At 44.9% G+C, this 26,277-nt stretch overlaps 1 pseudogene; it reads left to right on the top strand.

Annotated features, from left to right (window-relative positions):
- The first annotated feature begins 24,066 nt into the window (after positions 1-24,066).
- Positions 24,067-24,640, top strand: LOC102027593 (annotated as a pseudogene).
- Positions 24,641-26,277: the final 1,637 nt, after the last annotated feature.

Here is a 26,277-nt window from a genome sequence, read left to right as displayed (position 1 = left end):
ACCCTGGAAGACAGCTGGAATCTGCAGCATCTTGTGCCTTGAACAAGGACAGGAGATAACATAAGTCTGGGTCAGGGCTCATTTCTGGCTTTTCCTGGCCTGATTTAGTGAAAACATGTTAGGCACTGGCCTAAGTACTTTCCGACTGCAGAGACACACAGAGGTGAGCCCATATTTTGCAAAGCATATATAAAATTATAAATACAAATTAACAATGGGGATTTGAAAGAGCCTACTAAGTGAAGGGCCTCAAAGGTTGCATTTCCTTAGCTCTCTGGTAAATCTGCATCTGGGCTGGTGGATTTGCGTAGATGCTCTTCTTGAGTTTTGGCTTCCTGACCAGAAGCCAAATCAAAGCGGGTGGTAAGGAACCGCTCGTAGTGTACAATGAGTCAGGAGGAACCGCCCTCTCCGTACCTTTGTTCTGTGTTTTGCTTCCTCTCTCCCACCTAAATGCTGCACAAGTGGATGTAGATGTTTGCTCCTTGAGTCAGCGCCTGGGCATGCCATCCTAAGAAAACTGTAATGGGCCCTCATTTCCTGGTTTGCAAATGAGCGCAGCCCCATTGGTGAACACCTGGCTGGGAGGGTAGCCTACGCCTGGGTTACTCACCCAAGGAGGCACTGGACAGCATGGCAGTTCATGCGCTGCATTGAACTAAGAGTTAGGAAAGCAAAGCAGAAAAAAGAAGCAGCCCTTTCCTCGGTGTGGAAGCTAAAACTCCTAAACCCTGAACACTCGTGACCCTTGGTTATAGCAGATGGGAAAAACAGGGAAAGGGGCCAGCACCGGAACTCTGTAATGGGGAGTGTTAAGTGGTCGTGCTATGCCTGGATTGCTTCATCCATAAAATGGAGCTGCAGAGATAAACATCTATGAACTCATGAGATTTGCATCCCGGGATTCACTTGAGTCATCGTGTTCCTTCTACAGTGATCCAGACCCAGACCCCATTTGTCCCAGCCTCCGGGGCTCCCAACTGCTCCTCTCTCTCCCCTTCTTCCCTATCTGATCAAATCATAAACAGCAGTTTTGTAATCCAACAATAGAACAGGTTTTAGTGCACCAATTTTCAAGAGGATATATTAGCAACATAACAGAGAGGGCTAAAAGAATACAAGAAAAAGACGAAGAACCCACATCTTTTGGGAACCTTGCACTGGTAGCACCATGGTCGCACACACAAGAAAATACAAAAGCAAAGGAGCCAATGTCCAAAGGGGTCAATGACATGGATGAGATGGTGCCCACAGAACTTCTCAAGAAGGGACCACTTTAACCAAACCAGATGGGCAGGCTGCACAGAGGTCAGCCACATGAGGGAGATCATCTGGGACAGGCTTGGCCAGGGTTTCTCTCTTCTCTCCAAAAATACACTTAACACAAATTGTGTCCCAAGTCCCTGGGAGAAATCCCATGCTGCCCTGAGACCGAACTGTAACTTACCTCTGCCCTGTAAGTCATATAGTGAGCAGGGCAAGCTGAGGCATCTGTGCACCTCAGCACCTCCTGCCCCACGAGCCAGTTCTTCCTCCAGCCAAGGTATCTCACAAGTGCCTTCCCTTCTCCCTTTCACCTTGAGGGTTCCTTCAGAGTGGGACTGCACTCTTCCTTTCCCAAAGCTAGGGACATGTAAAGCTATCCCTGCCCCCTCTGCCCTTGGATATTCGCTGATGTTTTGGGCTCTGTTTACGAGCTCATTCTAACCCATTCCCAAGCTCTCTTTCCTCCATCCCCGCCCACCCACTTCAGGTAATGCAATCCTTTGCAGAGGATGTTTTCGGGGTATTTAATAAGTAACACAGGGCATGACCCTGTCCTGGGGCCCCTTTTGACAGAGGTTGCATGCATCTGATTTCATGGGTTACTATGAAGTGGAGCATACAAAATTGCTGTTATTCAACCATGTTGACATCCAAAAAGAATAACAACTCTGCAACTGTCAATCTAATAAAGAAGTCTGGTATTCAAATATTAAAAACATATTATCTGACACCTGCTCTCTTTACCAGAGCTGCATGTAGGCTTGGAAGTTGAGGCAGGGACAGGAAATGCTCTGTATTGTTTTCTGCATACATAGTGCTTCTCAGGTGGGGGCATTTCTGGAGATTTTAGTCTGGAGATATTTGTGGCTGTCACAGTGGGGTGGGAGGTGCTACTAGCAGTGTAAGGAGCAGAAGCCAGAGATGCTGCTAAACACCCTAAAATGCTGGGCAGCTCTCAGCACGATGAATTAGGTGGCCCAAACATCAGTAGTACAGGTGGAGTATCCCTTATCCAGAATGCTCTGAGACTAGAGGCATTTCGAATTTCAGATGCGGGTGTGGAACATCTGCAAATACATGGAGATATGTTAGGGATAGATTTCAAGTCTAAACATGAACTTCATTTATGTTTCATACACACTTCATAGATAGAGCCTGAAGGTAATTTTTACATTATCTTTAGCACGCCTGCGTTTTGAGTCACATAAGGTCAGTGTGGAGTTCTCACTTGTGGAGTTACATCAACTCTCAAAAAGTTTTGGAACATTTTCAATTTTGGATCAGATGTTCAAGTTAGGGGGGTTATTCAGCCCGGACTGGCAAGGATGAGAAAACCAGGTGTTGAGCGCTTTCTGAGCACCCAAAGCCTTAGCTGTCTACTCAGGCAAGTAACCTGATAACAGCTCTGTCTCCCAATTGGAGGATTCCATGCTCATCTCCTCTGCTGAGTCAGGTCACAGCGGCTGCAGGGTCTCCACCAGCCCTCCTCTGAGCCGTACCCACTCAGTGGGCCGGGCACCAGCTCTCCAAAATTTCCTCCCTAGTGCTGCACAATGGTCTGACCATATGGGTATTTGCTGAGTATCCTAAACCCACACTCCATACCCCTTAACCAGAAAATAGACTCAATTCCTGCACCCTGAAAGTCACCTGCTTCTCCCTGCAGCATGCAAAACTCGCCAAAGGCTGCTGTCTCCAGGTTCCTACACCACACTGGGTAACCCTCCCGCCATGAGAGAAAGCTCCTTCTGGCCAACTGTGGCAGGCGGGCTCACGTCGTTTCCTGAAAGAGACTGTGCACTGCTCAATCTCAGCAATAGAGAGGAGAATGTAAGAGGTCCCGTGGCATGCTGCACTCACCTCCCCCAGCAGCGGCTGCTGCTGCCCTCCATTAGGCAGACAGCACGAAAGAGGCAGGGTAATTACAGTTTCTGTTCACTGTATGTGAGATGTATTTACCCTGCGTATGCAACCAGCTTGGCTCCTTCCAGCTTCTTCTGTTGGCAGAAAGTCTGTATGGGGCTCAGACACATTCACATTTATTTATGAACCTGAACCTAAGGCATGGCCACAAAAAATCACCAGCTCAAAGACATGGAAGGAATGCTGAGAATCGTCTAAACAAGGCCAAATCAGAATTTCCAAAAATAACAGAGTCACAACATTGCACGCCAGTGTAGGAGATTCCTCGATCTCCTTGGAAAACCCTGCCCAGTATCACATAATCCCAGCTCTCCCCACCAGCTGCAACCAAATGCTTCACAATAAAATGGGGACGGGTGGATAGGTTTGAAAATACAGCTGGAGACATACGATCCTGTTCCAAGACATACTAAGCATGTTCTTCACTTTTCGGAACTTAAAACCTGCCTGCCGTTTGCAAAACGACCCAGAGTGCTGGCAGATGGAAGAGAGAGAAAAGGCTGAATATATTTTAATAGGACCATTAGGATTATGTCAAAAGGTGAGAAAAAAGCATTTGCCTGCCAAGAAAATAAGCATTGGCCTAAAAGAAATAGAGTGTGTTCCATCATTTTCCAGTTCACTTTTTTTTTTTTGCTTCTTATAAGAACTGATTCAGTAGAAGGGAGAGATCCTAGGTCATGCACGGCAGGCAAATGTAAGTTTCTTAAACCAAACGATGCAGGCAGAAATATATGAAAGCAGGAGAAGAGAAAGCACATTGGTTTTGGTTAAGCCAAATACAATCAGAACAACTTGCAGACTTAACTGCAGAGATGTAGCCTTACTTTTGACAAACCAACTATCCATATCTTCCGGGCGAGTGTTCGTAAGTAATCTTTCTGCTTCATGGTACTGGTTATTAAGCCTTGGAATTACACATAGATGTTCAAAGCAGAACAGAGATTTTCATCTGAACCAGAATGTGTTCCATGTCTGATTGCTTTCTCTGACCTCGCTCAACACCACTGGAGAGCAGACAGGACTGAAATCACTCCTTGACTGTGGTGGGGACAGGTGATTTAGTTGTCCAACTCTGGGAGGAGACAGTTCCCCGAATCCTTGACTTCCATTTGAACCTGGTAATAACAAAAAATAGTCTATCCTGGAATGGTTTTTTGCCACTGACAAGGCAATTTAACACACATTTTCTCCTGAATGCCTCAAGGGAAAAAGGAAGCCAAAATGATAGCTTACTGTTCCCATTTTACAGATAAGGAAATAATCTGAGAAATGGATGAGACCTTCTACAGCGAGCTCAGGGAGGAGAGAGATGAGAGCCCACTTGATCCTGATTACCAGTGAGAATCTAGACTCTGAAAGCAGAACCTCAAGATCCTTGGAACATTTTTAAATTTAAAAAAAAAAAAAAATTTAAAAGAAATTGATGCCAAGAGCCTAGTAGTGACTGGCAGACTGGCATAGTGACCTTAGCAATCCCCTGTGAAGACATAAGAGCCACGGGCCTGGCGGTACAGGCCTATAATCCTAGCACTCTTGAGGCTGAGAGGGGAGGGTTGCAAATTAGAGCCCAGCCTGGGCAATTCAGTGACTTGGTGAGACTGTCTCAAAATAAAAAGGGCTGGACATACAGTTCCGTTCTAACGCCGTGGGTTCAATCTCCAGTACCAAACACACACACATACACACACGCGGGCACACACATACACACACACAGTGAGAGAGAACTGTGACCAACACTCTGCAGTTAGTTACACACATCTGACATTGCCTGTGTGGTAATGATGTGCTCTGAAATACTTCAGCATGAATAATGTGGGTGTGGGTGTGTGTGTCTGTGTGTGTCTGTATGTTGATTACAATCTATGACTTCCAGGTTGCTAGGTACCATTTGATCTCTACTAATCACAAATCCACCATTTTTGAGTGCCTCAAAAAACCTAACAAGAAAACAACACCAGAGGGCTTGTGGTTAGCATGAAATTTCGTTTCTCTTTTAGTGAAATGGTTAGTGTGCAACATTTTGGGGAAAGAAAAACTTCTTAGGTACTACCCACCTCCACATGAACACAGCGTAAGAATTCTATGGTCTTTAACTGTAATATTTTAGAAGCAACATGGTAGGCCTTCCACTCTGCTTAGGTCTGTGCCACTCTATTTCTGTCACATGACCCAAAGACAGGGTTGACTATGTCACTTCAGAAGGAACCAGTGCCTGGGGTGGGGGGTGCACTCCTATAATCCCAGCACTTGGAAGGCTAGAGCAGGAAGATCACCAGTTCAACCCCATCCTGACCTCCATAGCATGACTGTCCAACAAAACAAAAACTAATCAAAAAAAAAGAGGCCGAATGAACCTATGACACAGGGTACTTGTCCCTGTGCCTGAGAGAAAGTGTCACCTCACCAGCCTACAGCGCTTACACAGAAACATTTGGTCTAAGACTTGGCTTTCAACCTGGCTGTGAGGCTGTGGGGGACAAGCTGTGGAACCTTCACCTCTGCTTTGTTTTGTTTCGTGCTGGAGACTGAATTTAGAGCCTCATTCCACCCATGTCTTAATTGCCAGAGGCTGACTATATTTACTAAACAAATCTGACAGTCACTAAAATGCTGCACTGCCCAGGTAGTTGATGGATCTGAAGACCCTCCTACGTGCTGACAATGGGCCAGGCTCCATCCTAGAAGCCAAGGTGACTGAAACGGGCCTGATCACCAGGAGAGAGGATCAGGCAACATGTAGCTGGGTGCTGAGGTGGGACACACCCTCACCCAGGGGGAGCAGCTGAAGAAAGGTGAATAAGGGCCAGGCAGGGGGAGAGCACCCCCAGCCGCTGAGCTGCTGTCCCCTCTCATTCCAGCAGTCCGCACCAGCTAAAGGAGGCATGGGCATGGGCGGCAGAAGAAACAGCTTCTTCACAAATAAGAACTCACCTAGAGAGAGGAAACCTCCCAGCCAGAGAGTCCGGTGGTAAAGAAAAAACAACTGACATGGATCCAGTGGGCCATGGCCCCTGAGAAAAGAAGAGCTGGGCGGGCACAAGGGCACTACAACTGGAAAGTGGGGACCAGTCCGAACCAGAGCCCCCATCTCTGTCAGGCTACACCAGGCCAGTGTCCCTGTCCTAGACACATTTGGGACCCGGAGGCAGCGCGGGAGCTATATACCCACCAGTCCTGTGAGCCATCCCAGGACCTCCTTTCCCCACAGGCCTCACATTCTCATCTCCAATTTTTTGCAGAAACATGTTCCGTGGTGGGTGTGGCGGCACATACCTGCGATCCCAGCACTCTGAGAGGCTGAGGCAGGAAGACCGCAGGTTTGAGCCTAGCCTGGACAATTTAGTGACTTAGGGAGAACCTACCTCAAATAAACAAATAAACAAACAAACAAACAAATACATAAAGGCAGTCAGGCCAGGAACGTAGCTCAGTGTGAAGGCTCTGGATTCAATCCCCAGTACCAGGAGAAAGGAAGGAAGAAGAGAGAAGAGGAGAGGGGAGGGACCAAAGAAGGGGAGGGAGGAGAGGGGAGGAGAGGAGAGGAAAAATGCTACAGATTTCAGCAAGATACTGAGGGCTGGGATCCTACAGGACTTGCTCCCTCTTTACTTACAAAAAAAAAAAAAATGATGCTGCTGATGATGATAAATAGAAGATGACGGAAGAAGAGGGGAAAGTGATGTTAGCACAGTTTTCAAGGCATTTTAGGACCAAACTGAAGATTTCTGATTTAATCAGCAGGCATGAAAAGGAATTGAGAAGCAATGCTTTCTCATTATGTCATTTAATACATCCCTTAATCCCATGAGGGGCTACTGCCTGCAGCTGCCTCCCACCCTATAGAAATCCCAGTCCCCCCACCCACCCGACTCCTGCCAAACAGAAAGATCCTGAACTGTCCTCCAAGGAAAGGCAATCTGTCCCAAATACTCAGAGGAAGAGCATGTCATCACCCACAATAGCCACTATAAAGTTTCATTTTCTTATGAAATGCAAGGACAATTTCAAAGTAATGACACGTATTCTTCAAAATAAGTACTGTACCACATCCACTTTTAACCCCGGAAATTTCTCCTGAAGATGCTCCCTAATCCCTTATAACTGTAAATTATTTGATAATATATCAGGTGATTACATATCAATTGGGCAAGAGAGGAGAAAGCCTTATTAAAGACCCATTTTTCAAGGAAGCAGACATTATCAAGGAGCTGGGGCCAGTGAGCAGTGGGGCAGGACAAACCACAAGAAACATTGGCAAAGGAGGATAAAAGCGAACATTCTGCCAGGTGTGGTAGTACATACCTGTAACTCCAGCACTCAGGAGACTGAGGCAGGAGGATTGCTGAGAATTTGAGGCCAGCCTGGGCTACATAGTAAGTCCAAGGCCAACCTGTACTGCAGAGCAAGACTTTGTCTCAAAAAAAGAAAAAAAAAAAAACAATCAGACCTTCTGGGCATGGATAGGGGCAGGAGCAGAACTAACAGCAGACCAGGAATAAGATTCAAATCACAGCATCCCATAGGTAACTGAGTGGCCCACACACTGGAAACCTTAAACCTTACAATTCCCTATGCCCAACATTAGATAAAGGAAAAGTCCTCACTGGCCCCTGTCAGCCCACTGCACCCTGCACCAAGGAGACGTGGGTTAAAGGAACCACACCTAGAACCAGAGGGTGAGGTGTGTCCAGATAAATTGCTAACATATTAAATAGGCAAACAACCTGCCCCACACCCCGTCTGGAAGGGACAGCTCAAGACCTGCACACAGAAATGCGCTTCGCACACCCCTGCCAAAGCCCATCTGAAGCCCCGTGTGATTAGTACATAAATTGGGTAGGACACTTGCCCTTAAATGCAATCACCCAGGGTAAAATGCTCAGTCACTGGAGTTCTTGGGCCTACTGGGACCTAGGGTCGTGCTCTGTGCTGGGTGACATCCTCGAAGACTTCCCAACCTCCACAAAGGACATGGTAGAAAGGAATAAAGCCTCTTTCCCTCTGCCCTCCCAAGTGCTCTGGTCAGGCCCTATAAATGACAGTGAAAAGACAGATTAATGCGAGGAAAAACTTCCACACGAGTGCATTCGAAGGGGTAGTTAGAATTGGGCATCTGTATACCTGAGAGCAGGAGGAGGGGGAGGGGAGCCCCTTGTGCATAAACAAGGGGTTGTGGGGAAGATAAATGGGTCTCAGAGAAGAGGTGGGAGGCAGGATGGCCTCCTGACATGCTCTGTTTGGGTGACTTGGAGACTTCTGGTCTCCAAGAAGAGATTACAGAGTTGCTCCCCAGGAGGGGATTTATGATAATTGAGTTCTTTTGAGAAGCTCTGCTTTTAGACCCATAAGGGATTTCAGTATGAATGCTTTCAGCTCAAAATAATTCTTATGCTAAAAAAGCACATTTTGGGGATGGAAGGTCCTGGGTTCCCTCACAGGAAATAACAACGCAGGGCAGTGCTTGCAAAAAAAAGCCAGGGGCTGTCTACTTGGGCCTTTTTCTGACAGCCTCCTCAGGATCCTCACAGGGGTGCTGCAAGTTGCAGCCCTTCACGGTAACTTCAGAGTCCCAGAGGCCTCTGGGATGACAACCTCGCCTAAACTCAGGCAGGGTGGACAGTGGGCCAGAAGGGAAGTGGGTCCCTCGAAACTCGGTGGGCCAAGTATGGGACCTCTTCTCCACCCAAGGTGGCTCCTTCCACTGCCGTGCGTGACCGGCAGCCCAAAGTGCATGCATCTTGTCCAGGACCAGAGATTCAGCCACACCGGCCAACACCTTCTGCCAGCATGAGGTTAATAGACTTTTAAAAAGAAAAGAAAACCAGAAGAGGCCACATGCATGTCCTCCCACCTACCCACCCCAGGAAAAATGGAAGCCTTTTATTCTCCTTTTGCCAAACTTCGTTTGGCTGGGAGAAGCTTCTTTTCACCAATGCCTCCAGGCTCTTTAGCAGCCAGGGGCAGACAAAGAAGCTTAGAGAACCAGGGAGCAAATCAACCAAAACAGCCCACAGAGAGCTGGGACAGGAAAGCCCCACTTCGGAAGCCAACTTCCATGCTGCCTTGCTCTCTGAGGCCAGCCAGCGAGGCCTCCAATGAAGCCAACAAGGTAGGCTCCATCCCTCCGCATCACAGCAGGCAAAAGAATCCATCCAGAGAACTTGTCTGTCCCCCACACCCCAACTCCATCTTAAAATTATTAACACACACTTGAAAGGAAGGAGGTAGGGAGGGGCTCAGAGCTCGTCCTCTTTCCAGATTGCGAGAGAGGAGCTCCAGCCCTCAGCACGGCAGGTGCACCAGCCACTCACAATGCACAGAGGCCGCGAAGCTGAAAGGCTAAGAAATCACTTGTTCTCTTTGTCAGCTGCTCCTAGGGGCCGTGCAAATCCTGCTTGGAGAGTGATATTGTGTCCCTTGGTTTTTAAAAAAATAGGGGCAGGAGGAAGATTTAAGTCTGGGAGGTAAGAGGAGGGAGAACAGGGGTGAGGTTTGGGAAGTAAGAGTGAGAAGGCTTGGGCACCAAGGCCAGTTAGGAAAAGCAATGGGACTGATAGGCTGGGTTAAAAGCTCCATTTTCAACTTTTTGGAAAACTCCAGCTGCACATCCTTGGCTTCCTGGGCAGGACCGGGGTGCATACGACATCCCAACTGGCTAAGACACACAGCAGGGTGACCAGAGAGCAGCCCTACAAAAAGCACACTTCATGTATATTTTTAAAAAAATAAATCTAGTGAGCTGGGGATGTGGCTCAGTGGTAGAGTTCTTGCCTTGCATGCACAAGGCCCTGGGTACGATCCCTAGCATGACACGTACAAATATATAAATAAATAAATAAATAAATAAATAAATTTTTAAAAATAAATTTAAACTATTGCTCAGCACCTGCTTTCTGCAGCAGAGGAAGCTAAGTGATTTCATCTTCCAGGGAGGTCCATCCGTGGGAGGGAGTGTGTCTTCAAAGTGACACTCATCAGTTGATTATTTAACCTGGCACCTAGCTACGATGCTACTGACCAAGTGACCACCAGCACCTGAGTCCTGGAGTATCCTCTTCCTAGGCTCTCAGATTTGCAGAGGGGATCTGTCAGCTTCAACAGCCCACATGGTGGGGAAGCATATATGGCCCTGCCCAAGCATAAGCTGACTTGGACATTTGACTACACTGAACCTTTTTCCCCTTGCAAAAGAGTCCATGATTATCAAGGGAAAGTTATTTGTCTTGCTTAAAAATAAAGATAAGAGAGTGGAAGCAATGGCCTCCGCCTGTCCCCTGGTCAGTGCTGCCCCAACGAAGCCATCAGAAGAAGGTAGGACCACAGGCTACAAAGCAAGCTGGGTCTGAGAGTTTTGCAATGATTTTGCCATTGAAAGGAATGACTTGATCGGAACTCAGGACACACAAGGGCAACCAGAGATGATTAGGTTAAAAGGGAATGTAGAAGTATAGCAAGCATGAATCCCATTTTTGCTTATCTTTTAGTGTTCCTGTGAAATCTAAGAACAAAAACCATCCAAGTCTACACACAGCTTTGGACAGGGACTAATGCTAATATGTCCCATCTCCACGGGCCCCACCTGACATCCTGCAGTAACGTGCCTTCCCTATTCCGTGCTCTTCATTGGTATGGTTTTGCTATTCCTGCAGAAGTTGGTGGCAACTGCCTAGGCTGCTCATTACAGGGACTTCCTAAAGGACATGTTGAAAACAGACAGGGTAGGCCCTAAAAGTTCTCAACCCCTCACCTCAAAATTCTCACCCTATTATTTCCACGGATCCCAGATCCCTGTGTCATGATCTTCCCCCATTCTAATTAAGCTTCCACTCTGAATAGATGCCAGTTAAACTAAGGGTCCAATTCTCGGTTCATTTCCTTCCACCTTGCCATTCCCTCTGGAAACAGGGCTGAAGCCCTAAGTGGGATCTCCCTGATCACAGTAAACACAGGTTGTCTGAGGAGCCAGCATCTACTGATGCGATTGGGAATAAAGGACTGCCTAAACTCTCGATATCTGCCTAAAAGCAGATCCTCCCAAAAGAATTCAACTGCCCTAAAAACCCTCCCCAGGAGTTTCACAATCAGCAAAGATTGATTCTTATTACCAGACAGAAGTCCAGTACAGTACCAGGATAAGAACTCAAGAAAACAGACACTGTCTCAAGACCATCATATCTCCCATCTATTCTCCTAAGGGCCTACTTATCTTTCCTAAAAGCCATTTGTTTTCCCATAAGTGCCTTTTCTACCCCTCCCATTCCCCTATTAAGATGTTATACAGCTCTAAGTTCTAACAACCTCTTTGAGTCACATTTTTCTGTGAATTCTTGTGTACTTAAATGAATAAAAATCTATCTGTTCTCTTGCTAATTGGTCTTTCACCAGGTTAATTTTGCAGGGCTCCACTGCAGAACATAAGAGGGTAGAAGGGAAGATTCTCCTCCCTTTGACATAACAAATTAGAGGAAGGGCATGTGTAGACAAGACCAGGAGAGGAAAGTCTCTACCCATGATAAAAGTTAGTGAGATACTAACTAGTAAATATTAACTCACTAAAGTCCAAGTTACTGAGCAGGCAACTTTTTTAATACCTTCGGCATTCAGAGAAGATCTACCCCCAGATCTTCATGAATTCCCACATTCAATCTCTTCCATGAAACTTCTGTCTGCCTAAGAACTGTATTCATTAGACCTCTTTGCTCCATCAGCAGCCCTAGCAGCTACATTTCTTTCCTAGGCCTTTTTCTTTTTTCTTCCTATTCTTCTTCTTTTTTTAAATGAATAGACTTTATCTTTTAGAAGACTTTTTTTTATATTTTTTTTTACTTTAAAGAAAAAAAACTAACAAAACTAGAAGACTTTTATTTCTAGAAAAGTTGAGGAAATAGGAGAAAGAGTTCCATCTACCTTCTATTCCTCATATTCAATTTTCCCTGCTAATAACATCTTCTACTAGCATAGAACATTTGTTATAACTAAAAGAACCAACATTGACACATGATTATGAACTGAAGCCCGTGCTTCATTCAGATTTCCTTCCATCCTTTCTTTTGTTTTGTACTGGGAATCAAACTCAGGACCTTGCACTTGCCAGGCAGGCACTGTGCGGCTCAGTTCTATTCCCAGCTTTCCGTCACTATTAACTAAAGTCCATCCTTTTATTCAGGTCTACTTTTTATCAAATTCCCTTTTTCTGTTCCAGGATCCTACCCAGGAAACCATGTTACATTTCACTGTATGTCACTTCAGGTCACTCTTGCTGTGACAGTATGTCAGGCATTTCTCATTTTTGCTGACCTTGGTGTATTTGAGGAGGACTGGTCAGGTATTATGAAGATATTCCTCTTTTAGGATTTGTCTGCTGATTTCCTCATAATGAGACTGGGGTTATAGGTTTAGGGGAAGAAGATCACAGGTAAAGTACGATTTTTGTCAGATCAGATCCAGGGCACACAGGAGGGTGACTTAGCACTGTTGAAGTCACCCTCGATCACCTAGCTGAGGTTGCACTTGACAGGCTTCATTTGGCAAGTGCCCTGTGAAGTTACGCTTTTTGCCTCTCCTCCATACTGTACTCTTCAGAGAGCAGTGACTGTGAGCAGCCCACACTTAAGGAGGGAGGAGTTATCTCCTATTCCTTAAAGACTCAAATATCTATATAAATTATTCAGAAATTTTCCACACAGATTTGTTCCTTCTTTCAGCTTATTAATTTATTCAGACACTTACTTACATAGGCATGGACCCACGGATAATTATTATATAGTTTGGATTATAATCCAATACTTGGGGCTGGGGATTTAGCTCAGCGGCAAAGCACCTGCCTGGCAAGTGCAAGGTCGTGAGTTCTATTCCTGGTACTGGAAGAAAAACAAAACAAAACAAAAAAAACCAATACCACTCTTGCATAAAGTAGCTCACAATGTGAGGCATAGGTCACACTGAAGCATAGCTCACACTGAGGCATAGCTCACATTGTGGCAACTTTGCCATTAGGAACTTGTGTTAGTTCCTTTTCTGGCTGCTGAGACAAAATACTCAACACGTACAAGTTGAGAGAGGAAAGGTTTATTCAGCTCACAGTTTGTAGAGGTTTCAGTCCATCATCAGTAGCTGGCAGACGGGCATCACAGAGAAGGAACAGTTCATGGCAGGCAGAAGGTAGCAAAACATGCAAGGGGCCTTAACAGCATCTTTCTGCGCTTTTTATTTTATCCAGGCTACTCAGGGCAGGTAGCACTCACATCCTTAATCCTAGTGTCCTTGCACCACGAATCAATTCCAGTGTTACACACTCCAGATCCAGCCACCACTGAAAAAACCCTACTTATGACCGCATGAGGCTTTGGGAGGACATCTAAACACAAGCCATAACAGAGCTCTTCTGACTGGTCACTGTGTCTCTCTGAAATGCCCGCAGAGTTGTGGGGTTTTGGGGATTTTTTTTAAGCATTCCCTTATTTGCTAGAGCTATAAGATGCTCTCAGTCATCTCGTACATTTCCTGTCCCAGACATAGAATCAGTCGTTTCTCTAAGCACCTCCTAGACCATTTTTCATGAAGAAATTGAGTTTCCATCACAACACGGAAGAGTTACAGTGCAGACAAGAGCAGGAACGAAAAAAAGCAGAATTGAGAATTTGATGAAAGCTGAGTGATTGATTTTTGAGAACTGTCATCGAGGTGGCTCCTTGGTGCCTGATGCCCAGGGACCCTGGCGGTAACTGTGACTCAAGTTCATGCTTCCACTTTTATTTGTAACATCTTACCATTTGTCTGACTAATGCATTTGTGTGGAATTATTTTAGAACTAAATGCCTCAGTAAATGACAATGTGCTTCATGCCACTGTCATTCTAGAACTGTTTGGGAGTAGTTCAAACTACAAATGTTAAATTCAGAGGTTAAAAAAAAAACACTGACAACAAACAAATAACTCAGCATCTCAGCTGTACTACCCTGCTGTAACCTGCTCAGGCAATGATCTTGGGCCTGGGGACAGCACCTTTTGTATGTGTGTGTGATGGTGCTGCAGCTCAAACGCAGGGCTTCCTGTATGCTAGGCAAGCACTCCATCACAGAACCATGTTCTCAGGACCAGTACTGTCATTTGACTTGTCATTATAAACCCATTTCCTCTGGGCTCTGTTAGCTGACTGAAGTCTTACCACAGAGTTAATGACTAATATCCCACCACTGGCTTCTTAATTACACATGTATTTTAATAAAGGCCTTTGAAATTTTTAGAAAGCTAGGATTTAAATCGCGTCATTCTGGCTCCAGTGTCCATGCTCTTTAACAATATACTGCCTGTGAATACCATAATTTTAATTTATTCTACAAACATTCATTGAGTGCCTGCTCTTGGCCAGCTCCTGTCTCCAACAGATGGAGGAAGAATGTATTGCTGGGATGTTTCAGGCAGCCTCAAAGGCTCGTGCTCAGAGCCCTCACCACGTTCTCCTTCTCACCCTCAGACATCCCATCTGCAGCTCATACACATCCGCCACAGCGACCCATGGCCATTTCCATCATACCCTCTGCTCTCCTGCCTGTGAGGGTTTGTTCAAGCTGCTGCCTTTCCTCCTCCTGCTACCCAGTGAAATTCTTCCTCCACCAGGCTCAGCCCTAATCCTATCTTCTCTATAAAGTTTTCAGAGCCCCGGGATACAATCCATCTCTCCTTCTCTTGTACATATATGCACTTTCTTTGTGCATTTATTACAGACCTCCTGTGGATGGTGAGTTTCTTAAAGACAGAAAGTGTGCCTTTTCCATTTTCTATATCCAGCACTCGTGTGTATATGCGCAATATAACGCTAATGTGATGAGTGCTCCAAAAACAGCTGTTGAAATGGATGAATGATATGTTTGGGAGCCCTTAGGAACCTAACTCTATCCTAAAGACACTATTCCAATTTTCAAGAAGCTGATGATCTAATTGAAGAGATGCTGGAGAAAAATAAAACCACAAATAACACGGATAGGAAGGCAAGAGATGAGACAGAAACACAGCAGCTGAAGACCTAGGATGCAGCCCTGGCTCCAACACGAACGCTGTGAACAGACAAGTGGTTCTACTCTTCTGAGCCTCAGATTCATCCCTGGTAAGAGGAGGGCTGACGGTGCACAGGTGTCTCCCAGCTCAAACAGCTATAATGAGTCTACGAGCAGATTGGGGATGCCAATCTCAACAGTATCATATGGCTCAGGACGTGTTATCCCAAAATATGGTGCCTTGGCATTTAAGAAAACAGCAGAAGCAAAAAGGTCATTACTCTTCTCTCTCCCTACCCCCATGTCTCTCCCTTGAAGCAGATCCTAAGACACTCATGGGAGAGGTGCGTCCGTATACCCAGAGGACAGGAATGCCCTTATCTCAGGAGACACCAGGGTAGGGAGGAATCTGAACAAACAGGCCTTGCTAAGTTCCTGGACTTTGTTACCACTCAGTTACACCCCCTTTGTCCTATCATACTTACGCATGACTGTTACCTCCTCCTCAGCTTAAGCACAAAAATATACATGTTTCCCAATTCCTTTGAGCATTTACTTCCCAAGGCTCATGTGTACTTTAAAGCCTATATTAAATAAATTTGTATGCGTTTTTCTTGTTAGTCTAACTTCTGTTATGGGGGCCTCAGCAGGATCCTTGCAATGGGTGAAGAAAAGAAATCTTTCCTTCCCCAAGCACCTCCTACAAGATGGATGTGATGACCCAGACTCTGAGTCCTGAGCTGCAGGTGCCTTTCTGTGCCATCAAGAAGGCATGAACTATAATACAAAATGAAATCAGTAAAATACAGATGCACACACTTTGCGCAAGTGTTGCAGTATTGGAGAGTTATAATGACAGATCAACTAGAGAAGGGCAGGTCTGAGTGGAGCCCAGGAGGAGAGCTGGGAAGGAAGAGGTGATTAGAGCTTACCCATCCATGAATCTGGCCAGCAACACCATCATTAGAACCACTCACTCAAGTGCCAGCCTGCCCTTTTCTCAGCCTAAAGTCTCCCTCAGAGCTATCCAATGAGTCTCACTCTGATCCTCTGAAAACTGAGCAACATGCTAATGACTAGTTTGGCTTTCCAATTTGTGGCATAATGAGAGAGAGGAAGTTTTCCTCCTTTAGCAGCTGGAGTAAGACTTCCTCTCAGGGACAGTCCTATATTTACCAGGAAGAAATCTGTTGCTTTGCCACATGGGTTAAGAAATGAGAATCTAAGCAATAAAAGAAATAGTGCTGCTCTGCCTTCTTAGGTAGGGTTCCAACATCTGACAGTCCTTTACTTTGTGAGCACGCCAATGGGCTCAAGTCTATAAGCCTGACTCTGAGTTCAGTCACAATGAAAACTTCCTGGCATGATAAATCTGTAAAGAATTTCTGAAAATTACAGGAAAATCAGAATTAAGGGTATATGGGGTAGAAGAAAGAGAACAGCCAAAGATGTTGGGCCCTGGGTGGAAAGTAGAGGGAACTGGGAGAAAACAGAAATGTCTAATGAGGCGCCAGGCATGGCCAAAGGCCAGTGTGGGCTACATAGACAGTCCCTGCCTCAAAAACATAAAAAAGGAAAAAGAGAAAGAAATATCTAGTGGGGATTTTTAGCTGCTTGTTGTTGAGTGCATGGTGTAGGTCTCCTCCATCTCCTCAATGAGCAAGCAGTAAAGTCTCTGCTGTTCTTTTGAAGAATCTTAGGAGGTTCTAAATTTTGCCTCCAGCTTGGCCACAGCCTACATATAAGACCATATAATCCCGAGTGGAGGGGATGGTTGACAGCCAGACTTTACCAGGAGGACAGAGGCCAAGGCAGAGATCCCCTGGGTAGAATGCCCTGGGTAGTTGTCATTGATATCGCATTGTCCCAAGATAACACCTGGGCTTTCTGTCACATGAATCACAGTGATGGGAGTTAGATTGGATTGCATCAGTCTTTAGAGGATGGTCACCTGGGGACAGAGCCAGCTGGGGAACAGGCAGGGGAACACATGGCTTTATCATCATCAGTGCAGATCGTGAGCCCAGCTAATACCCTGCAGCCATCGGAAAGTCCGTGGATGGATACATACACCCAACCACTGTTGTGACCTTGATGAGTTGCACTCCAAAACCCAAAGAAGATTGCAAAATTCAAATTGTTCACAGGGCTGGGAATGTAGCTCAGTGGTGTTGCACCTACGTAGTATGCTTAAGGTCCTAGGTTTAAAATGTTCATCCCACACACACACACCAAACACCATTGTTCTCACAAACTTCTTCACCTTATTCAGAACAAACAACTCCCTGTAGCTTTCTAACTGGTACCATGTGGACCTGCTCAACAATTCCTTCATTGCCAAGAACTAGCCCCAAAGGAGGTGATCAATCAAGAAGAATGGACAATGGCCTGCCAGAAATCATCTCAGAATCTGAGAGTCCACTGGCTTGTTTTGCAAGTAGACAAGAACGAGGAAGAAACAATGCTAAAGAGAGCCACGCAAGCTGGAAAACCCCTACCCCCACAGATGCATATCCTGCTCCACCTAAATTAGTAAGGGATTAAAGAAAATGGCACATAGGAGAGGGGAAAGGCCACAAGAAGACCATAGACACTGGATACCTCAAAAGGTTGGAGCATCTGGCTTTACGCATCTGTTATGGTTTGTGTCTGCATGTCTCCCCAAAACCTCATGCAGTCATGGGGCAGGCTTCTAGATTTTATGATTGATTCATGGTCCAATGTTGGAATTATGGATGTGAGTGCTATACCCGACCTGGGGGGAGATAGTTTGCCTACAATGTAAGGGAGGGAAAGAGGCTGCTTGCTGCTGCCGCTCCTCCCTTTTGCTCTTGTTGCTTTTGCTACCTTCCACTGCCATGAATTGTTGCCCTCTGCCATGTCCCACTCAACCTTGGAACCAACCAAGTATGGACTGAAACCTCCACAAACTGCATCAGGTATTTTGTCTCAACAATGAGAGAAAAGTAACCAAGACAACATCCCTCTGGTAAGGAAAGACCACACCAACCTGAGCAGCACCGATAGCAGCTGTGCAGAAAGAAGCCAAGTTTAAGAAAATGCTACAGCAAAGAGCAAAGGGAAGCATAAATCCAAAAAAATCCCCAGTAAGGATCAGATACTGCTTTCCTGAGCAGGCACACGTCCTCTGCCCAAGTGCCTGTGAGCCAGTCTGAAACACAAGTCATAATAATGTAAGCCAGGTGCTTAAACTTCCTACCATACTGGCTGGCAAGACCATCAATGTAGAGTAATAATAACAGCAACAACATCTGAAGTGCATCTGTGTTTCAACACATAACAAGGATATTTTCTCTCTTCTCCAAGTAGGTGCCTGTTCTACATTTATGCTGTGATAGCACCAAGGAGACTATGAACCACGATCCTTCTTAGAAACAACCCTTCCAGCTTAGGAGGGAACATTGGTGTCTTGTTGTTTTGTTCTAAAGAAAACACTGATGATGAGTGATGAGATGTTGCTTCACAGAAGCAACCGGAAGTCTTAAACTGTGGAAGATATGGATGCTCAGAGGTAACCCCAAGCAAACATAAAACTAGCAGCTTAGGAAGCACCAAAAGTAATCTTTCCCCAGATGCATCCTTTCAGACTGCCCTCCTCCATTAAGAAAGGAGGAAGGAACCAAAATAATGTCCTCCGGAACACAAGCAACGTTTTCCAGAAGATCTCAGAATTAAATAAAAATCCATTCCCTTTTTCAAGCGGTGTCTCCAGGCAGCCTTTTTGAGATTGCAGACTGAGAGTCTTAAAAGCTGGCTCCAGAGAAAGGGAGGAGAGGGTGTTGTAAGAATGCAGAGTGAATCACTGCCACTCATGTAATTCAGCTAAAGTACAATTAGGCCTCACAGGGCCGCGGTTCGGGAACTGGGAAGGAAAACCACACTCTCAGTCTCTCAGCCTCTCTTTCTACTGCTCTTTTGTTTGTAATTCTGCTCCACTTTCTTCTTCCTAAACAAATTTCCTCTGTTTGTTCATCATAATCCTGACCTAGAATGTCGCCCCCAGCCTAAGTCTCCATGACCTTCCAGCTCTCAGCCTACGGGCAAGTGCGACATCCCTCTGGCTCTTGGCACAAATTCCCAGGAAAGGCACTGACTGGGCGCCCCATTGTTTACGATGAGTCACGGGAGTCACGGGGGCAGGCTGGCCCTCTGGTTAAGTGTCCCCTGGTCCACCATTCAACCAGTCCTACAGGCAGGGAAGGCTCCCTCAGAGGCACACAGTCAGAGGAGGAGACCATGAAACAGGGCAAGTCTCCTGCTTATTAACTTGGCCATTTCCCTATTTATCAAAGCAGGGGAATTATCTTTTCATTAGTCAGAAGCCCATTAGCAAGACCACTGGACAAATGAATAAGCAGGGGGTTTTTTTGTTTTTTTGTTTTTTTTTCCAGTACCAGGAATCAAACTCATGACCTCACGCTTGCCAAACAGGTGCTGTGCCACTGAGCTAAATCCCCAGCCCCTGAATAAGCAGTTGTAGACATAGAGTTGGGTTGGATTTTTAAAGGAGAACCTTGTTAGTCAATTTACCATTGCCGCATATGAAAAGTACCTGATCAAGAGGCACGGTTTATTTTTGGCTCACGGTTTTCAACCTTTCCGCCCATTATCAGTTGGTCTGGTTGCTCTGGGCCTGTGGCAGCCCATCATGGCAGAGAGCACATGAAAGAACAAACCCTTCACCTCACGGCCAGGAAGCAAAAGACAAAGAGAAAGGGACTAGGGTTCCATGATCACCTTCAATAGCCAGGAGATCTCCTACTAAGCTCCACCTCTTAAAGGCTCCACCACATCCTAATAATGCCTTTAACACAGAGACCTTTGAGAAATACTTGCAATCCAAACCGTAGCAGAGGTCCTGTATAACTTTAAGTTCTGGACCCAAAACTCAGACCTAGAGCCCCAATTCATCTGAGAAAAAGCAAAACAGATCATGTATTAAGTAACTGCCTGGATATGATGATTAAGCTGAATTGTCAACTTGACTGGCTTGGGAGCCATCTAGGGGGATCAGAAAACCACACTTCTAGTTGTGTCTGGGTGGGACATGGAGGCATAGACTTGGTTGGGATTGATATCTTGTTCCTCACTCCTACCTCTCGGTCCTTGTTCCCTTGCTCTGCTTCTGGCTACCATTAACTAAGCAGCTTTCTTTCACCATGCCCTTCTGCAATGATGTTCTTGCTTGGAGCCAGCTGACCATGGACTGAACTTTCTGAAACTGTAAGCCAAATAAATCTCTCCTCTTTTAAGTTGCAGATGTTAGGTAGTTTGTCCCAGAGACAGGAAAGCTGACTAATATACCAGCCTCCCATCTCCTAAGCACCTCCACAAAGCTGAGCACCATGTGTGAGAAGGAGGTCCAGGGAAATAAAAAAATTCAAGGTATTCCATAGCCCAGGAAAAATGAGGAAACTGGCATTTGGGGCAGAGATATTTTTGCTGAAATATGCAGTGTAAGCAGCTCTGACTAAAGCCTGGGAAATACCAACAGTGCCCCAGATATTGAGACATCTAAAACAATCACACAAACTTCCTGCACATATTTCTACAGTCCTATGGGGTGGAGCATCACCCCTAGAAGAGAATTTGAACCAGGTTGAACACCATCCCTGGAAGAGAACTTGAACTAAATTCCACAAAGGCAACCCTCAAATTTGAGAATATCTGTGCTTTGGGACAAAGAAGAGAGAGAACAGCCTTATATACATCAAGGAGAATACTGGCTTAGCTGAGGCAGAAACCTTTTGGAGCTCAACATCATGATAATATTTGACATCAAATTGTCAAGGGGTGGGCCTTTCACTCCGGCCTCCTTCTCGGAGCTATTAGAGAGCATGTTTTTTAATATGATGAATATCTTCCTAAAACATTTTAAGTACAACCCTACTCAGACATAAGAGGATGGAGGAAATGACTGTTTAGGGACTTAGAATTCTACATGAAGCATTGTTAATGAAGTCTCGGGGATTAAAATTAATGTACATCTTCAGTTAAAACACATATAATAATATTGTTACTGAGAGATGCATTCATACAGTCTAATGAGGCATTGTAGTGTTCTAATAGTAGTCATCTTGCAGTAATGATCAGTCATATGTAGGCAATACATGATTGCAGCATGCCAATGCACTGCCATCCTTAGACAGACAAGTGACATCGCTGAGGAATTGCCTCATCGACCGTGCAGCGCCTGCTTTGCCTACAGCAGCTCTCAGCTCTCTGTCAGTTTCCTTCCATGAAGGCCAAGCCACAGTGCCTCTTGATAAGTAGCCTTCTAAATTTCCCCAGAAACATGGTCAGTTGCATTTTCCACCACTACAAGGAAGAAATTAATATAGGAAGCAAACAGGTCTTACTCAGCCTACTCACCGACTCCATTCCAACCTGACAGTTTAATCAACTCAATGTGTTTAAAAAATAAATTTGATTGTATTGGGGAAGAGAAGCTGCTAAGAGCTCTGCGGTCACTCAGAGCAGAAATTCCAAAGCATGCCTCATTTTTCAGATTGGTTTTTGTATGTTTTTTTTTTTTTTCTCCTTCTTATTCTCTTTCCCAAAACAAAGACTAGAGATCAGGGGAGACTGCCTTGGTACTGGCCAACTGGGCTTTCATTTGGGCAAATGTTTAGCTCTCCCAAGCCTTCCAAAATGCAGTAAAATGGGCATTAATACAACCTTCCTCACCTGCTCTCAAAGTGGTGACTGAAGAGATCAAAAGAGCTTATGGATAAGAAAGACCACGAAGTACAATGATGATAACTTACGACAAACAAGCAACACAGAGCCCCACAATTGCCCTGAGGCCACCGCAGATGAAACTGCATCCTGGGTTGGATTTGGGGGTCTTAGGTACAATATGCTGATTCTCATCCAAGCGCTCCCATGTTTGTCAGTCACCTATTACATCCTCTCAGTCAGGGCCAAGAAAGGACATCAAAGTGATGCTCTGGCTAGGGTGGGGTCTGTCCCCAAGGTTCATGAGCAGGAGGCCATGTGACAGTGTGGAGGTGACAGAAACTTTCTTGGGCTTCATGGCAGGTATTTAGGTCATGGGGCTCCACCCTCATGACTAGGTTAATGCTGTCATGGGCGGAGTAAATCAGGTCTCATGGGACTGGATTAGTTCCCATGAGAATGAGCTGTCACAGTGATGTCTGGTACCTTCCCTGGATCCTTCTTCTGCAGGCGCCATCCCTACAGACACTCTTGCCATTGTGATGTCATCTGCCATGAGGCCCTTACTGGGTGCCGGCACCACGTCCTTGACCCTCTAGAAGTGTAAGCTAACTGAACTTCTTTTCTTTACACATTACTCATCTTCAAACATTTTGTTACAACAACGCAAAACAGACACAAAGACAATTGGATGCAAACTGCACACTCACCTCTAGAGACTTCCAGGGCTTTTTTGGTTTTTGGATTTTGTTTTTGTTTTTGTTTTGTTTTGTTTTGTTTTCTCTTTTTGAAACAGGATCTCACTATGCAGTTCAGCTGGCCTTAAGCTCACTTTGTAGCCCAGGTTAGACTCAAACTCCCAGCAATCCTCCTGCCTCAGCCTCCCAAGTGCTGGGATTGCAGGCGTGTGCCACCACGCCCAGCTAAGACTTCCAGTTTAAAGTCCTCTTCCCAGCAGATGTTGGGTGTTTGGTCTGACAACTCTCCAAATCCCATAAAATCACAATACTTGCCACTGCTGAGAAATCGGTTGCTCTGAGTCATTCATGTGGAGGCACAGACTGGCAGAGGTAGAAAAGGAATGCAGATTTCTCATTTTCAAGACAATAAAACTGAAGCCCAGATTAGCAAAGAATCTCATTCCTCAAATAAGAAAGCTTCCTACTGAAAGTTGCCTCCTTTATAAATCCTCCAATGAGTAGGTGATATTTGAATACCGAATGATACTGCAAGACAGATGAGCATTGATTTAAATGCTGCTATCTGACAGGCCTGGCCATCAATCATAACCTGATGTCTCAGGAGAGTCATCCTTCAGAAAAGGACTCAGGAATAGCATGAACAGAATTTACAGCTGAACTACCTCTGCATGGAGCTGTCCTGAGCCCCGCTGCTAAGACCAGGTTCTCAAAGTAGGGCAGGCATGAGAACCGCCAGGAGAATTTGCTGGGTCCACCCCCAGAGTTTCTAATTCAGTAGGTGTTATGTTTCACATCTGAAATGTCCCCCAAAAGTCTCATGTGCTTGGAAGGTGACTGGATTTCGTTGGTATTCCTCCACTGACGAGCTTAGTGCTGAAGGTGCTGTTAGAAGGCCGGGCTTGGCTGGAGCTGGGTCACTGGGGATGTGACTTCAAAGGGTGAATTCTTATTTCCAGTTCCTCCCTTCTCTCTCTGCTTCCTAGATGCCGTGGGTTGGGCACCTTTCCTCTGCCATGGCCCTCTGCTATGCTGTTCCCGCCTTGGAGCCAGCCAACCTTGGACTGGTCCAAAACAAGCTCTCCTCTTTTAAGCTGTGGGGTCCAGTATAGCGTCCCAATAACAGGCAAGCAATTAATGCAGAAGAGAACTTGCATTTCTAGCCAGTTCAAGCTGATACCAATGTTGACACTAAAGCTGCAGATTGTAGGGGAGTTGGTGACACACTTGGAAAACTGCGCTAAGGGAAAGATGACCTCTACACAATTAATTTATAGGAATTTTCAGAACACTGGTAGTTACAATCATAAATCTCTTATATGGTGTTAGGGCTGCCATTCATATTTAAACTCCTAATTGTGATACCCCAGACTGTGACTATATTTGGAGACGGGTCTTTAAGGAAGGGATTAAGGGCAGACCCACTGCCTTTCTCCTCACTAAGCATGTGCCCTCTATCACCCAATAAGCCAAGAGGTACAATGTCCTCTTATGGCTTCTCATGCAGACCTACAGGGAACAGCAAAAGAAAGAAACATCCAGACTCTTCTGTCAGTTCTGCTGAGTTCTCCAAGAAATCTTCAGAGAGAGAAGACCAGTGGAAAAGTTGAAATGTGAAGGTGTAGCAAAAAGTAACAAAGCTCGCTACAACAGGGAAGTAAAGAATTATGTTCTTCTCAAAGGTGATAAGAAAGGAAAGAAAAAAGATCCCAATGCTCCTGAAAGGGTACCATTTGTTTTCTTCCTGTTTTCCTCTGAGCATGCCCAAAGATCAAAAGTGAACACCCAGACAGATTCATTGGAGATACTGCAAAAAGATTAAGTGAAAAGTGGATTGAGCAGTCAGCCAAAGATATACAACCATATGAACAGAGGGCAGCTAAACTATCAGAGAAACACAAGAAAGGCACTGCTGTATCCATGACAAGAGCAAAAGCGAAGCAGGTAGTAAGGGTCCCCGTAGGCCACCAGGATCAAAGAAGAATGAACCAGAAGGGTGGGGGGGATGAAAACGAAGAGGAAAAGGATGAAGGTGAAGAAGTGACTGCCCTATAAGGACATGTGGAGTGTGTGTATGTGTCTGTCTGTCTGTCTGTCTGTGTGTGTCTGTGTGTATGTACGCACTTAGGCACTGCTTTGCTAAGAAGGTGAATTCAAGTACTGCTCAACATCAGCTTCAGTAGAAAAACCATACAGATTTTTGGATAGCTGATGACTCTCTGTAGAGAAAATAAATCTTTAAAAATTCAGCGTGTAGCCTCTTGAGGGGCTACCACCTACAGTTAGGTTTTCAAGCTTGTGATGTTGAATGCTCCTAGATAGTTAATGGTTTCTCTATTTTCATGTGTATGGCAGCACAGCAAACTTGCAGCAACTAGTACCAATAGTAAATTTGGGTTTTCTTTTTTTACAATGCTGTATTTTGTGCTTTTAATTACATACATATATATATTAAAATTATATTCTCTTTTTTAAAAAAGGAAGTGATTAAGTTAAAATGAGGCCAAATAGTTAGTCCCTAGTCCAGTATGACTGGCGTCTTCTATATGAAGAAGAGAAAAGGACACACCACACACACACACACACACACACACATACACACACACGCACATACGACCATGTGAGGACAGAGCAAAAAAGTCCATCAACAAGCCATGGAAAGAGGACTCAAAATAAACCAACCCTGCTAATAACTTGACCTTGGACTTCCAGAGTGCAGAACAGTGAGGAAAAGCAGTTATTGAAGCACCCAGGCCATGGCACTTTGTTATGGCAGCCCAGGCAGACAGGAAAATTTACATTAGGAGCCAGGAAGTATAGGTGCTGGGCTTGGAGCAGATGCACTTGTTCCCCTCCTCTCTCCAGACATCACCTCAGCCAGTCCACACTCTCTCTTATCGAATGAGAGCAGAAAAAGAAAGCAAGTACTATATATATGGATCAGTGGCATAACTGTACTGCTGGTGTCTGATGGTTTGTTGAGGGGAACAGTTAATGACTGAAAGTTTTTTCTTTTTATATTTTGACCGATTTTGCATGTTTACATCTGGTAATCTGAGCAATTTATGTGACGACAACAATTTGCAGTATAACCACCATTGGTGAATTCCTACAATGCTATCTAGTGAAACTATGTATTTCTCTAATATTCTTTTAAATTATTATTTTCTTATTCCTTTTAATGATTTGATCAGTCTTCTATTCTTACATCTGGTAATCTGAGCAATTTCATTGAAGATAACAGTATGTAAGGTAACAACCACTGTTAATCTCTATCATTTGGTTTGAAATCCTGTATCATTTTTAATGTCCTTGCATTGTTTTGTTTCTATTTTGCTATTGTTCTTTTATTTGTACTATTTTCTTTAAAATAAAAATTTAAAAAAAAACAAATGAGAGCAGAGACCTAGTCCCTTTCTGCCAAGTGAGGTTCAAGTGAAGATGAAAAATGGGAGCTGGATCTGGTGTGGGACCTGTAATCCCAGCACTGTGGAAGGATGAGGTAGAGGACTGCAAGTTTGAGCCCAGCTTGGTTGGGCAACTTAGTGAAGCCTTGTCTCAAATTTTTAAAAAAACTTTTTGATAAGAAATAATTGATTAATTAATTAATTAACTTAAAAGGTTAGAGGTATAGTTTAGTGCAAAGGCTCAAGTTTCAATCACAATTACCACAAAAAAAAAAAAAAAAAAAA

Source organism: Chinchilla lanigera, unplaced genomic scaffold (genome assembly GCF_000276665.1).
Source record: "Chinchilla lanigera isolate Chin_1 unplaced genomic scaffold, ChiLan1.0 scaffold00189, whole genome shotgun sequence".
NCBI classification, from domain to species: domain Eukaryota; kingdom Metazoa; phylum Chordata; class Mammalia; order Rodentia; family Chinchillidae; genus Chinchilla; species Chinchilla lanigera.
Note: the sequence above shows the minus strand (reverse complement) of the source record. Positions and strands in the feature narration are given on the sequence as shown.